Raw genomic sequence first — 13992 nt, 5'->3', positions numbered from 1 at the left:
TATTATTATTATCATTTTATTTCAATTATTAAACTGTTTTTATCTCAACCCACGAGTTTTTCTAACTTGTGCTCTTCCAATTCTCTCCCCCATCCCACTGGGTGGGGGGGAGTGAGCAAGCGGCTGCGTGGTGCTTAGTTGCCGACTGAAATTAAACCACGACAGGTTGTTACAGGATCGCAGTTTTCTAGTGTTTTTGGGGGTGATTTTGAGGTGGTTTTGTTTTACTGCACATATCTGATAAATGATTTGTGTTTAAAATTACCTAGGTCAAATTGGTCCCAAACTCCAAAAATTTCATGTAATTCTGGAGTGTCAAAACTCTAAGTGTATTTCATACTTCTGCTTTGTGCAGGACTTGAATCCGAAGCTTTGCCTCTGTAGATATAACATGGTAGCTGTTGTTAGGAAGGCCATTGGAGAGCGTTAATGTTATCGCAACTAGGACTTCATCATAAAAGTATGAATTTCTGTCAATTCTTTTAAATAACACCGTATTTGAACAGCTAGCTGTCTTCCAGAGGTGTTCTGGCTTGCATATGGGGTTGGACAAATCAGCTATTCCATCATAAAAAAGGTACCCAGCTAAGTAAGGGGCAGGATTTCAAACAGTCCAGAGACACATTTATTGACTCGATCTAGCAAATTATTTGGTTCATGTGCTGCCTGGATCCCAGACACCACTTCACGATGCATCGATTAAGGAGTCCATGTGCTGAACATCAACCTCTGTATTCTGCTCTACAGTCAGCCAGAATAAACCGAACAGGACTTCAAAAAAAGTAGTACACCTTGACAAGTGAAAATTGTGTCTCCTGCCTTAAGGTTCTTTAAAGCTGGAAGTGTCTTTGAATTTAGGCTTTCAGTTCTTCAATAAAAGATCACAGTTCCTTTTTTGTTCTCTGGCATTGTAATCCATTTGAGGATTCTGTCAACACCCCTTTCAAAAACTGCGTAAACCTGTTAAGATTTGTAGGAGAAAAATCAATACAAGTTAACTTTTACTCATAACTTGAAGTTCACAGCCAGAGCTTCCTCCAAGAAATGTTTCAGTACTAGAAAAGGAAAAGCAGACATCTGTTTGTTTATGGTTCCCTATTGAAAGCAATTAGTGGTACTGCTATAGGGATTATTTTTGGCCTAGATTTTTGCTCGGGGGTTATTTTGGTTGTCCACTACTTGCTCTAAGTGACCAGAATGTAAGGACGTGTCCTAACTCTGACAGGATGGTGGGATAGATACCGAGAGAGTAAGTGCAGCACTTGAAATGTCAACTAGATGGGAAGCGTGTTGACTTCTCCCAAAAGAGATCTGTCAGGATTCATTGCAGGATCTATTCCTTACCTTCCTCCTTTATTTTTCTGCATCATTTAACCAGTGTTTTCTGTGGCAGAACTGCTCTGCACATCAGTGCTTCCCTTTATGTTTATTAATAAATAGTTGCTCCTTCTATACAAGATTTTTTGGCATGTAGTGGTGAATTTAATCTCTCTGGGTTGCAGACACAAACTAAAGACAACTCCCAGACCTTTTAATAAGAAACCAAAACCTGTTAATGATGCATAGGAAACAGCCCATAGTTCAAATGGCGGCTCCCCCCTGCACTGCCCCCCCCCAGCCCTGGATAAATGTAATTTAATATTAAACTCTTTCCCTATTCTTTATGTTCATGTTTTCTGGCTTCTCTCTGGAACTTATTTCCTCCAACCCAACTTCCTCATACCTCAAACCACCTTTGGTCAAAGTGTTGTTTCAGGGTGTAGGGTGGGGGAAAGGGAATGCTACATTCTAAAGTCAACTGAAAAATAATATGCTAACGTACAAGAATAGGTGAGAATGTTTTTTATAAAGCTGCACTCTTAAAAAATAGTACTAAATATTTTGGCTGTTTAAATGTGGGAGCCAAGCTCTACATGCAAAGCTATTAAAATATCTTCAGGCCCTACAAAGCCCTAAAAGGACTCGCTTTCCAGTTAAATTTAACCGAGTTAACTCTTAATTCAACTACATCTATATTAAGAGAAACAGACCAAAGTCAAGCAAGCATTAAGGTAAAATTAAGCAGAAGGAAAAGGCAAAATTTGGCCTAAATGAAACACTCAAACTGCTGCAAACTTCACTTTCAATGCCTGCTGAACCACTCAACTTTCTGAATCACTACACTTTCAAAAGGAATTATGACGCTTGCTTGTAAACCAACTTCTGTTGACTGAAGGACATTAAAAGCATTCTAACCATTCTGTTATTGCTAATGATAGACTTTTTTTTTGTTTAAATGCTCAACTGTGAAATGAAAATGAAAAGATATGCCCAATGCTATATCTTGAAAGCCTTGAAAATATCCCCAGAGGTCAGCACAGATTGTCACCTTTAACATAATTATAGATAATTTGGTGTATATGCCCTACAAGACCTGAACGGGAAGCGATAAATTGGATAACTTTCATCAAAACAAGATAATTTTAATTTGAGGTAATATGCCCTACCAGACCTGAACGGGAAGCAATAAATTGGATAACTTTCATCAAAACAACTGATAATTTAAAAAAGTACTTTTTTTTGTCACCCCTCTGCTGATGAGCAATGCCATGCTGTGGTTTTTTTTGTTATATATCTGAAACTCTGTTACATAAGTCATGTGTGCTTGTGGAATAGATTACTACAATACTTTGCTTTCTTTGTAAACACACTTGTTGAAGAGAGATGTGGAAGACTCAGAATGTGGAATTATTAACAGTCTTCTCTCAGGCAAGGAATCTGTTTTGCAGAAACAATAGGAGAATTACAGAGCTGAAGATGGACTGCCAATAGTTTTGCTGATATTTGATCCTGTGCTTTGTGGGGGGCTCATATTTACTGCCTGTAACTGCTGTCTGTTCCTTGTCATTTCCTTTGTGCAGAAGTCCTTCATTTTTATTCAGCAGAAAAGAAAACTTTCAGTAGTGTAGAGATGGTATAAAAAATTGTTATAATACAAGCATCCTTAGCGCTAGTTTGTAATGTGATGCTTTTCAGGCTTGTTCCATTAACAGTTCCTTAAGAAACAAAAAACCCTGAATTATGTTTCAAAACTTCATTCTAGTCTCTTTACTGATGTTCTTGACATTCTCTCTTATATGTGCAAAGTAGTTCTGCACAACTATTAATTGGATCTTTTGGGGAAGATCAGCAGAATTTCCACTTTTCAGCAAAACCAAATGGCTGTAACTTAAGGCTATCCTAGATCACTGTAAGAATAGCAGCCATGGGAATTTCACCCTGAAGAATAAGGCCTATAAGAACCTTTATCTTGTGGCCGTCCCATGCTCATACATTTTGCCATTGAAAGAAACCTAGAGGAATGTATGCCAAAGCGTTATGTGGTGCAAAAAGTGGGCTGAAAGTAAGTAACGTTTATGTCAGTGAAAGTGAAAAGAAGTTTGGTTTTGTGAGATGTACGTTCTAAGAGAATATTGTTTCATGAATTCCTTTTGCCAGCGTTGCCTTAATCTAGCAGAGCTGATTTGTATTACCTGTAATATTGAGATTGTTTTGTTACTAGTGGCTGCTTCTGTATTTTTAAAACATTGGTTGGATTAGTCTTGTTAGTATCTCTCCACTAATCTGTTAGGAGACTGCAGGCTGTTCTTGCCTCCTGCTGGCAGAGAAGGTTGTTTCCCAGCCATGCTGCTCAAAGTTCCTTTCCAGAGTTTACTTCAGGCACAGTCTAGAGGAACGGAGTATGTCAATCCACTGAAGAAACAAACAAACATGAAAAAATCTGCTGCCCTGCAATCTAAGCGGCATTGCTTTCCTTTCAAGTAAGGTGAAAGACCACCTTCTTTAGGAAAATTATTTATCAGTCAGCTCTTTGAGGCACCTGGGAACGGACCCTGTTCAAGTTTGTCAGTTAAGAAATAAGCTCCTAGAATGATTCTGAGCATCTTTGCATGTTTCATCACAGAGTGGAGTCAGCTTTTCTGCTGGTCCTTACTGGCTTCTCTGAGATACCCGGTTATTGGATGTTTAAAACTTGAAGTGGAGTAAAACTACTGGAAGTACTAGCCAATACACTCTCTTTTGAAAAGTAGCTTAGCAACTACCAGAATTGGAGAGAGAGAGAATTTCACTCTTCTGCCAAAGAAAATAAAGGCAGAAAGAGAGGTCCTCGAGGAACAAGCAAAGTACAGGAAGGTTATGGAGGTGGGTTAGAATAAAGAGAGAGCATTTGTTTATGCGCTGTTTGGAAGTTCATTACTGAATTTGATACATTAAAGCCATTTTGAAACGCTTCCACCACTTCCATCCCACCCCCAAGAAAAGGGAGCGATTCAGGAACTTAAATAGAGAGTATTAGTTATACAAAAAAGATATTACACATCAAAATTCAGGAGTGTTGTGTATTAAACCCAAGTGCAAGACATGAAATTTTATTGTAAAGCTATGAAATAAAACTAGTTTACAGGTTAAATCACTAATACGACTTTTTTAGGATGTTCATCAAAATTTACTTACACATTTTAAAACAAAGAAATGTGTTTGTTGAATGACTGAATTTCCTGCTGCCTCAGAAGTCCTTTTTATTCCTCTTTGAAAAGTATTTACTTAATTTTTCTTGTTCAGTCAGGTAGGTATCATGATTGATAATGTAAGATAATGATTTTAAATTCTGTTGATGCATCACTTACAGCAGTAGTTGTTTGAAATCACTGTAAACAATCACTGCCGATAAAAGTAGAAGAAAGTAAAGACAAGGAAGAAAATAGATGTAAACATTAGTGGACTCCAGTAAGATTATTGATTTCTTTTAGATTGCTTGACAGATAAAATGGCGAAGCAAAAAGTCCAACTTCAAAAACATCACTTGAAGAAAATATGGGAATGTAGCAGGGGAGGAAGAAAATGATGAATGCTACTTTGTTAGAGAGGGGAAAAAATTCAATCCTTGTGCATGAAGTATTCATCATTTTCCTTTTTGTTCTACAGCCATTTAGTAAGCATCTGATAAACATCCATTTAGCTGTAGTAGGCAAAAATCATGTTTAAAGTCTTGGTTTATGGGTCATCTTTCAAAGCATTACATCTTAATAGTTAAAAACTTTATCAGGTTCTGTACAACTGTTTAATGTCTGAGGCTGCAAGCAATTCTCAGAAGCAAGCAGTGAGGAATTTCATTCTGAACGGCAGCGCGTGTTGTAAGGAGGGTATAATGCATATTCACATCAGTGCTGGACAGATTTTATAAAAATGGCACTGGAGATACTGGTCTCAGAGGAGAAACACATTACTCCAAATACATATATTCAGAATAACAATGAAACTACCCTCTGAGGGTTTCTGTGATGTTACAGGTGAACTGTGAATGTTATTAAAAGGTAGGAAGGGAGGAGAGAACACATACTTTATAGTGTTAAGTCATGTGCAGGCTGTAACACATATACATAAAGGTGTTTCAGATGGAAAAAGGATGTAAGTGAAAACGCTGCATGTAAATTTTTGGACTTTTAAAAATGCAATCTTGCTTATTTACAAAGAATTCACAAGTTCTGTTTCTTTAAAAATTTGGTGAAAAATGAGGTGCCAATGAGAGACGGAGAGAGACTTTTGCTGGTAGGTGCCAACCTCTTTAACAACACCTTCAGCCCCCCCTACAAAATGCTCAGCTAGTCTTGAATCTCTTTTGTAGTCTCCTGCTTCTTTCTCTTATACACATTTGTATGCAAAGCACTATCCAGCAAAGTTTCTACTTGTTTCTAAGTTAAATTACCATAGCAGATTTCCACGTGTTTTTGGAGGGTGGCAGAGACAGCAGTTTTGTTCTCGAGGCAGGTACTGTTTCGTGAAAGATCTTTACTATTTATTACATCTGTCCCTGGTGGAAGATTGCAATTACTATCCTACTTCCAGCAACTCTTTGCCTGAATCATGACAGCTCTTAATTATGTGTGAAAGTAGAAGTTACATACAGAGAAATTTCTTGGAGCCAATTACCTAGGAGATATATTCAGGCTTAGAATGGTCTTCAGCAGGGCTATTCTTCTCGTGGTTCTCATTCTGTTGTTTTTGCTTCAGGAGCTATGAAACTTTACCTGACTTATGATACCAGAATTTGCATTGGGAAGGAATTTCTGCTCTCTCCTTCCCAAAGTTTCTCTCTCCCCCCCCCCCCCCCCTTTTTTTTTTGTAGTCAGATTTGGTCCTGTCTATAGTTCTTCCTTCAAATAAGCTTCTTGCAGCCTACTGCTGGGTAGTCTACTGCTGAGCATACTGCTCAAGGAAACACAAAGAAGTAAGTAACAAGCTTTCAAATTTCTGATCAAGCTTAATATGTCAAATCTTATTATTCAGGAACATGAACTTTATTACCCTTAAGTTATAAATGTTGCATTTTCAGTTTTAAGTATTTAATGGCAAAGATTTATTAATGTCTGTGCTTAAAGAAATGTATACCACAATGGTAGTCATGCTGGAGTTGATTTTCAAAATAATTTCAAGCCTGCAGAAGTTGACATTTCAAAAATGTCCTATTCCAACTCATACTAAATCCAAGATTTTAAAGGATGTCCAGCTTCGAGACATCTTTTTATTCGAGATGAATAAAGATAACTGAGCCAGCACAGATGTACAGCTTCCCGACCCAGAATAGGTAGGGTGTTAGGAACTCTGCCATTTAATATAGAAGGATGAAATTCAAGTCAGTTGCCACAGAAAGGCAAGAAAGGAAGTTGAAGTCCGGTCTCACTTATCCCACAGAAACACCCTCTTGGGCTGCTGTGACAGGACTTTGGCGCATAGTCCATCTTAAGAGATTTCTGTTTCTGTGGGAAGTTTAGGCTTTATTGTATCGACGTTTCCAGAGAAACTGTTTTCTCTGAAAACTTCCAGAAAGCTCTCAATGTCCTACAACAATTAAATTGTATTTATTATAGGTTGTTATTTCCTGCTCAGTCTCTCTTCATTCAGGGTTATTCAATTATGGAAGGTGACTCTGATTTTTAATAAGCACTTCTTAATTCATGTTTCACCATGAGACTTATGATGGCTTGAAATAAGCCTCATTTATTAAAGGTAACCCTGACAGCACAAGGTAGGTTAAATTATAAAATGCTAAGAGTTTCAGGAAAGAGACGATCTTTGGAGATTGTAGTAGTAACTTGATTTTGTAGATTGACCATCGTCGATGACCGTTCTCTAATCAATGTGCTACAGGAAACACCTGCATGTGCGACACTAGTTCATCTTTGCTTTCTGCTTCTGCTATTAAGCCATCAATATAATTGTCAATAAAGGAGCTGGCCACTTGTTGGAAAGCTTACATCCAAAGATAGTAGAGAATGTTCCTGTAAAAAGACACTGGTCTCCCAGCAGCATTAAAAGTTGGATTTCAGAAAGCCATGTAAGCATTTGTGCACTGCAGTTTTTCCACAGTAGGGCTAAGCGTTACAGGGACAAGGTCATCCTGATGACCTCAGTGGAAGGGAACAGCCCAGCTGCTTGGGGGACTAGAATTACAGGGCTTTTTTTCTGCCTAATTAGCAATATTACTTTATATTTTGCACATCCTTTTGCATGCATTAGGAAGAAGTCTTCAGGGAGCTCATTATGTTACCAGCCTTGTAGTTACAGGCTTGCAAAGCTGTAGCTTCAGGGATGCGGGAGGTGCGTTCACTTGAAGAAATTCCATATCCAGACTGAAACACTGCTGAAGACTTGTAGGAACTCTGCAGGATGTCTCCTGTGGGGCATGCTTTATCCTGTCCTGTGTGTTCCTGCAGAGAAGTTGTCCAGATGAATCCTCCTTGACGTATTTTCACTTTGAGATAATGGCTGAGGGCAGAAATTGTCCTCATGTCATCTGTTAATGAGTCTCTAACCAACAAATGGGTTTGTGAAGAAAAAGGAGCCAATGAAACCTTGGTTATTGCCGCCTTGGCATGATTTTTCAGAGCCCAGTGCGGTTCCTGTGACTGGCATATTCTAGAAGTACAATTTAGTGTGAGAGCTTTTTATTTTTTTTCCCGTTTGGTGAAGAGAGGGTGAAGCATAACGTTCCCAGCACACTACTATGCTAACACACTCAAAACTGTGTTGCTGAGAGTAAGACAAGAATCTCTAAATAAAGGATATAGGACAAGAGCTTATGACAACACTTTGAGAACAATAGCATGAACATTTGTTGCAAGAATGTCTATCTGAATCCAAATTCATTCACTCCTCTCTGAGCTTTCCTCTTCTGAAGACTGGATCCTTAAATCAAATAAGATGGCACAACATACGTCATGGAATTATTTTGTATAACCGAGTTAAACAGTTCAAACTGAAGAAAGTATTGTGTCATTATTTTCTGGCCATCATGGAACTATGCTAGCAGCTGCTCCTCAAAAAGTGTGTATGTCTTTACCCAATGAGGATCATAGAGGATGTTCCTATGTGAAGTCCCAAATGTTAGAGTAGATCAGCACTTTAAGGAGAAATATTAATCAGAGGTTTATAAAAAGAGGCAATCAGAACGTCATGTACTTTCCCCAGTTGATGAGCTGCACCTTTCTTCCTCTCACCACCACCAGCTAAAGGATTTTGGATTTGTATCATCATTTTTGGGCACTACACACCTGGCATATACCCCATTACCTGTGGAAGAAGTCATTTTCTAATGACATTTTCTAATGATCACAGACAAAAAATGGTGTTATCAACTTACCTTTCACTGAAATACAAATGCACAGAACCCAGAATAACCCGGAATAAAAAGGACAGTTTCATTTTAATGGAACATAGTTTGAAAAAGAACAGTTTTTAACAGTTGAAGTTTTGATTATAACTGCACTATGATACGGTGATACATTTTTAAACATATAGTATGTTAGCGTACTTATGTAGTGTGTAGAATTAACAACGCACATAAATAGTAATTTTAACTAGATAATTTTGTCATAAGAGTTTTTCTTCATTTATGTAGAAAACTTGTGCAAATGAGAACAGAAGACTTGGTGGAGTTGTAGAGGTGTATGTCAGCATGGGATTTGTCTTCGTCAGTGTGAGCTGCCCCTTTTTGCAGCTTTCTATTGCTTATATCACTTCAGCCTCTAGCAAACTGAAGAATGCTCACTTTGTTCAAGTCTATTAGTTGCAAGTGACTTAATTGCTTAGAAAAATATCTTTGCAGGGCAAAGCAAAAGCAGGCAAAATGCTCCAAGAGTGCAGAAGAGTAGACTTCTGACAAAAAGAAGAATGGCACAGAAGGTAAGCCGTTTCAACGTATTATTCTTGCACTACTTAATGTAAATAAAAGAAAACAGACCAATGCTAATTACGTAACCTTCAGTGATGCAAAATGTCTTGTTCTTGCAGGTTCAGGGAAAACTGTGTTGTGAGATTTGATTGTAAAATTTCTGAACACAAAAATGCATTAATTTCTGCAATGTACTAGATAGGTTATTCTAACATGTTCCAGCAAAAGACCTTTGCGGGTTTTTTTAAATGTTATTTGAATATTTCTTTCAGGATGGGTATTCCTTCTTCACTTCTGCTCTGTGGTTTGTAGGATGACAATGCCATCTTTTATAATTAGCATGTCAAAGATAGAGGGTAGCTGCCAAAATATAGGGTACAGTGTGTCCTGAAGTATTTATCAATCTTTATCCTAATAGCAAAGTGTTCATGGGCTACATGTACGACCGGGCATTCGCTTATGCTTACTTCCTGGGTTTTAGATTGCAAAACTGATTCATCCGTAAGTGCTTTGTCTGGAAATAAAGATTACTTATATACTCATAAATCTGTAAAGCTCTTAATTACATGTTTATATGTAGTTTGTCTTGAGATAGGTGGACACTTGTGTTTATTTTCTAGCTGCATTACTACTGACCTGGAAGACAACAAAGGCAAAAGACCCTTTAATTGCTATTATTAGCACAACTCTCACACTGTTCAGACAGAATTATGTGCTGTGTGTGCTTCTGAAAGTATTTTCTGAATAACCTGCCTCGGATTTCAAGCCAAGTGTTTAGACTGGGACAGATGAATAAATGCACGTTCTGCTGGAGTGGAACTGCTTGAGGGTGTGACTGGCCGATCGAACCTTACAGCAAGCATTGCTGATTTCAGCCTTCCGTCACTGTCTTTCATGTCAACATGTTACCTGTGTGGAAAGTCCCCTGCTCCCTGCAAAGTGCATACTCTTAAGTTCTAGAGCTGTTTGGTGATACTCAGTAAGCTAGGATGCCTACGTTCAGTTAGATGCCAAAGAAACAATAGTTTTCATTCTTACAGCTATTATGAATTTTACTACTTTTTAAAATCCTTTTTTTAATGGATTTATCATGCCTGTTACTAATCCTTTCTGTCCACGTATGTGTCTTCCTCAGAACATGTGGTAATGTCCTCAGTCATCCTCAAGAGCTTTTAAATGTCTAGCAGATTTTGGAAAAGTCAGAGGTGGATTATTTTTCCCTATCACATATGAAATCTCATCTCACTTCTTCAGAAGAATCCCTTTGTCACTTGTCAGTAGCAGAGGAAATCATGGGATGGTCTTCGAGTCACACAAAAAATACCAGCTTCTAATTAACATTAATAATTTTAAAATAATTAAAAAACCACATTATTTTTAATGTCTTACCAAGCTACCAACTTTTTTTAAAGTAATTGCATAATAAACAAATTAATACTTAAAGGAGCAGAACATAGATATTCTCAATTTCAGGATAATCTAGATTTCTGAGTTCAGACCTGGAGGCAGAATGCAACTGCCAAGCCTGAAAAACGGTGCACAGACATGAATAACATAAATAGCATCCACAAGCAGTGTCTGAGACAGGCTGAGCCAGATCTTTAGCTGTTCTAGACTACTGATTCTCTGTGATAAGCTGTCCCAGCTGTGATAAGCTGGTATCAGCAAAAGTTTGGACAAGGGAAAATTAGTTTTACTGTCTGACTCTTTGAGAAAGAAATAACTAGGCAAACTCCCATCCTCTTCCCCCAACATACTTGTTTTCTCTGGCTTAGCCTTGACTGAATTTGATTTTTGTCTTGAGATTTTGATTTGACGTCACAGAAAAAAGTGCACTTAGAAGTAAGAGGGTGGAATTAAACTGGAATGAGGGCTTAAATAAACTTATTGCCGTAGATGCTTGGGAACCCTGGCAACCAGGGCTAATGAATGCATTCAAAAATGCTGACCGAAATACGTGTCACACTCTGCAAGACACTGACACGCTTCTGGAGCTGTGACATTAGGTGGTTCATCTTCTGATTACTGCTAACGGTTCCAAATTAGGTAATCCTTTAACAGAGAGGTCATCCCATGTGTACCTAAACAGCTATTCAAATAGGAGTACCTAATTACCTAGGTATTGAGCAATGGCAATAACTAGCATGAGCATAAGGTATATGGATATTTAACTCTTCATTATCTCCATTAAGGCATACGTAATTTTAGGTGCAATTTAAAAACTTTTTGTGTAAATCTAGTATTAATATTTATTTAATATCTCAACATTAATAAATTTGTATTTATATCTGATAAAAGGAAGCAAGCATATTCCTAATATTTAGGAAAATTAGTTGAAGTTCACAGAAGTCAGTGGGTAATCTATCTAGGAAGTGTAGAGGAAAGGCCTAAATTTCTGAAACAAAGCCTAGATCGTAGGATTTGCCAGGAACTAGCTTGCAAATGATTCCAAAAAGACTAATGTACTTATGAGGCAGAAGAGGGAAAGTGCAACAAGAGTAATGTAAATTAATAACAGAAGTTATGACCAGTTGTGCTATCTGCATTTATTTTGATATAAACCACAGAATTTCTGAGACTAGGCACTGAGCTATTGAGAACTGGCATGCCAAGAGTTGTCAGCTCTCTTTGTATTTCCAAAGCAACTTGTCCCAAATATGTACTGATGTCAGCAGCACAAATGTGTGCATAGTCAATTAAAATGCTTTTCAATTTTTTTAAATACTGTAAATTCTGCAGTGTTGTTCTTCAGCTATCACCTTCTAAAGATGAAAAAGCTACTGAAAGCACCCCTGTGTAAGACAGAATACAAAATGTCTTCTCATCCCAGTGACGCTTTGTGGTGACAGTTTCAGTGGCAGCAAAAACTAGAGCGTTAGTACCAGCGTTCGCTGTCTGCTGTGCTGCCTCGTTGGGGCCCAAGTTACAGATACAGGGTGGGTAATAGGTCAGCGAAACGTGTGAAGCAATGCGTCTTCCTGGGTGCAGTCATTTCCTAAAGTGAAGAAGACGTCAGACTTGAACTTAATAGTGGCTATTATGAAATATCTTGGTCAGCTAATGGCAGCGAGAGATTGAATGGCAACCTTGATATTCAACGGAAGACTAGTTTGGTTTTCTTATTTTGCTTTTAGCTGACTGCAAAAGAACAATCTGTTTCCAGGAAAGACTGTTGGAGGATTTGGCAAATGTTTGTTGGGGAGCAAGTCTCATTTCTCATCACAACTTCTTCATGTTTTCCCTTTAGACAGCAATATAGTGCAGTGCTGCAAGTCTTGCCCTGGAGAAGGATATCTTTGGAGGTGGTGAAAGAGGAGTCTCAGTGTCTACAGATGCTTCACTTATTAGCACAGAAGAACTGAAATACTGATGTCAATCTTTTTTTCTTTTTAGGACTATAACTGACATCAGGAGCCCCGCTAACTATTTAGTCGGAAGCCAGATGGTTGATAAGGAAAATGCAAGTAGCAGATGACAATCAGCGCACGCACTCCCTTAGTCTGCCTGCATATACCCCAGGACTGAAAGATTCACCAATCAGGTAACACGCAGTATTGCTGCTGTAAGCTAATTATTGTGTTTTAGGAGTAAAAAATGAAAATTTGTTCTCATAGGGAAAAATAATTGCTACAACTCTTTTGTTTGGTCACAAATAATTTGATTTGGAGATGATCGACCTTAGTATTTCTGGTTTTATTAATATGACAGGCTTCTAACTGTTTAGTCTGTGGGATGTAGAATAGGTTGGGAAGCTGGTGAGAAATATGCTGTCACACGATGCCTGAATTATTATGCAGAAAAAATTTATCAACTTCCCTCCTCCAGTTTATCCTATTTGGAAAGACGCATGAAAAATAAATGGCTGTTTCTAGTGAAAGCAAGTGCTACTTCATCTAGAATAAGCATTCTGTCGTGAAAAGGTTCACAATATTAACCATTCTCCACTACTGTTTGCAATCGCTGCTTCTTCTCAGTCTTTCTCACTCTGCTGCTTCTCTGCTCTATTTTCATTTTTTGAACTTTCCTCATTTGCCTGCTAGCTTTTTTTCAGATAAGCTGGAAGGTGAAGAATGACCAGACAGAACTCAAATGCCATTTTGTTATGCTTAATAGCTGATTAAAAAAGAGCTGGCCCATCTCTAGTGTTCACGCGCAAATGCTCTCTCTCGTTTTTTTTAAATTGAGTCATAATTGCCTATGCCAAAAGCTGTCAGTACAACAGGATAGAAAGCAGGCAGCTCTTCTTAGTGTTATATAAAGTTGTCATTTTGGAAGAATGAGCAATGATAAAGAGGTGTTGCAATGCTTTTGCCCATTTTCACAGTAAACCATGATGTTCGTGTTGCTTGTAGTGTTGATCTCTTTTCTAATAAATTGTTTCTCTTGTAAGGAAAGAATTCAAAACAAAGCAATAGGAATTTAAGCACAATACATATAAGGAAAATGGGGCTGGATTTCCTGCATGCAGTATAATAATGTATGAAAAGATTTAAGACTTTGATGTAAAACATGAAATTGAGTGTATTGTTTCTACCGTGGCAAGCACATTAGCAGATGCTAACGTCTAGCTGTACATTCAAAGAAAAATTTAACATAAAACATTCTTAACTCTACATATTATACATACAACACAGCATGCTGACTTCCTGTCCTGGTTTCAGCTGGGATAGAGTTAATTTCCTTCCTAGCAGCTGGTACAGTGCTGTGTTTTGGATTTAGGATGAGAACAAAGTTGGTAACACACCGATGTTTTAGTTGTTGCTAGGTAATGCTTACACTAG

At 37.9% G+C, this 13992-nt stretch overlaps 1 long non-coding RNA gene across 1 annotated transcript in view; it reads left to right on the top strand.

The window, feature by feature from the left end:
* Positions 1 to 12748, top strand: part of LOC103899477 — a 24194-nt gene extending 11446 nt beyond the window's left edge. Inside the window, exons 2-3 of the long non-coding RNA XR_657609.2 lie at positions 9146 to 9222; positions 12605 to 12748. This is a non-coding gene — a long non-coding RNA (uncharacterized LOC103899477). The remainder of the gene's footprint in view (positions 1 to 9145; positions 9223 to 12604) is intronic.
* Positions 12749 to 13992: the final 1244 nt, after the last annotated feature.

The sequence above is a fragment of the Aptenodytes forsteri genome, unplaced genomic scaffold, assembly GCF_000699145.1.
Source record: "Aptenodytes forsteri isolate BGI_AS27 unplaced genomic scaffold, ASM69914v1 Scaffold371, whole genome shotgun sequence".
NCBI lineage: Eukaryota > Metazoa > Chordata > Aves > Sphenisciformes > Spheniscidae > Aptenodytes > Aptenodytes forsteri.
The sequence above is the reverse complement of the archived record's forward strand: the minus strand, read 5'-3'. Positions and strand labels throughout refer to the sequence as shown.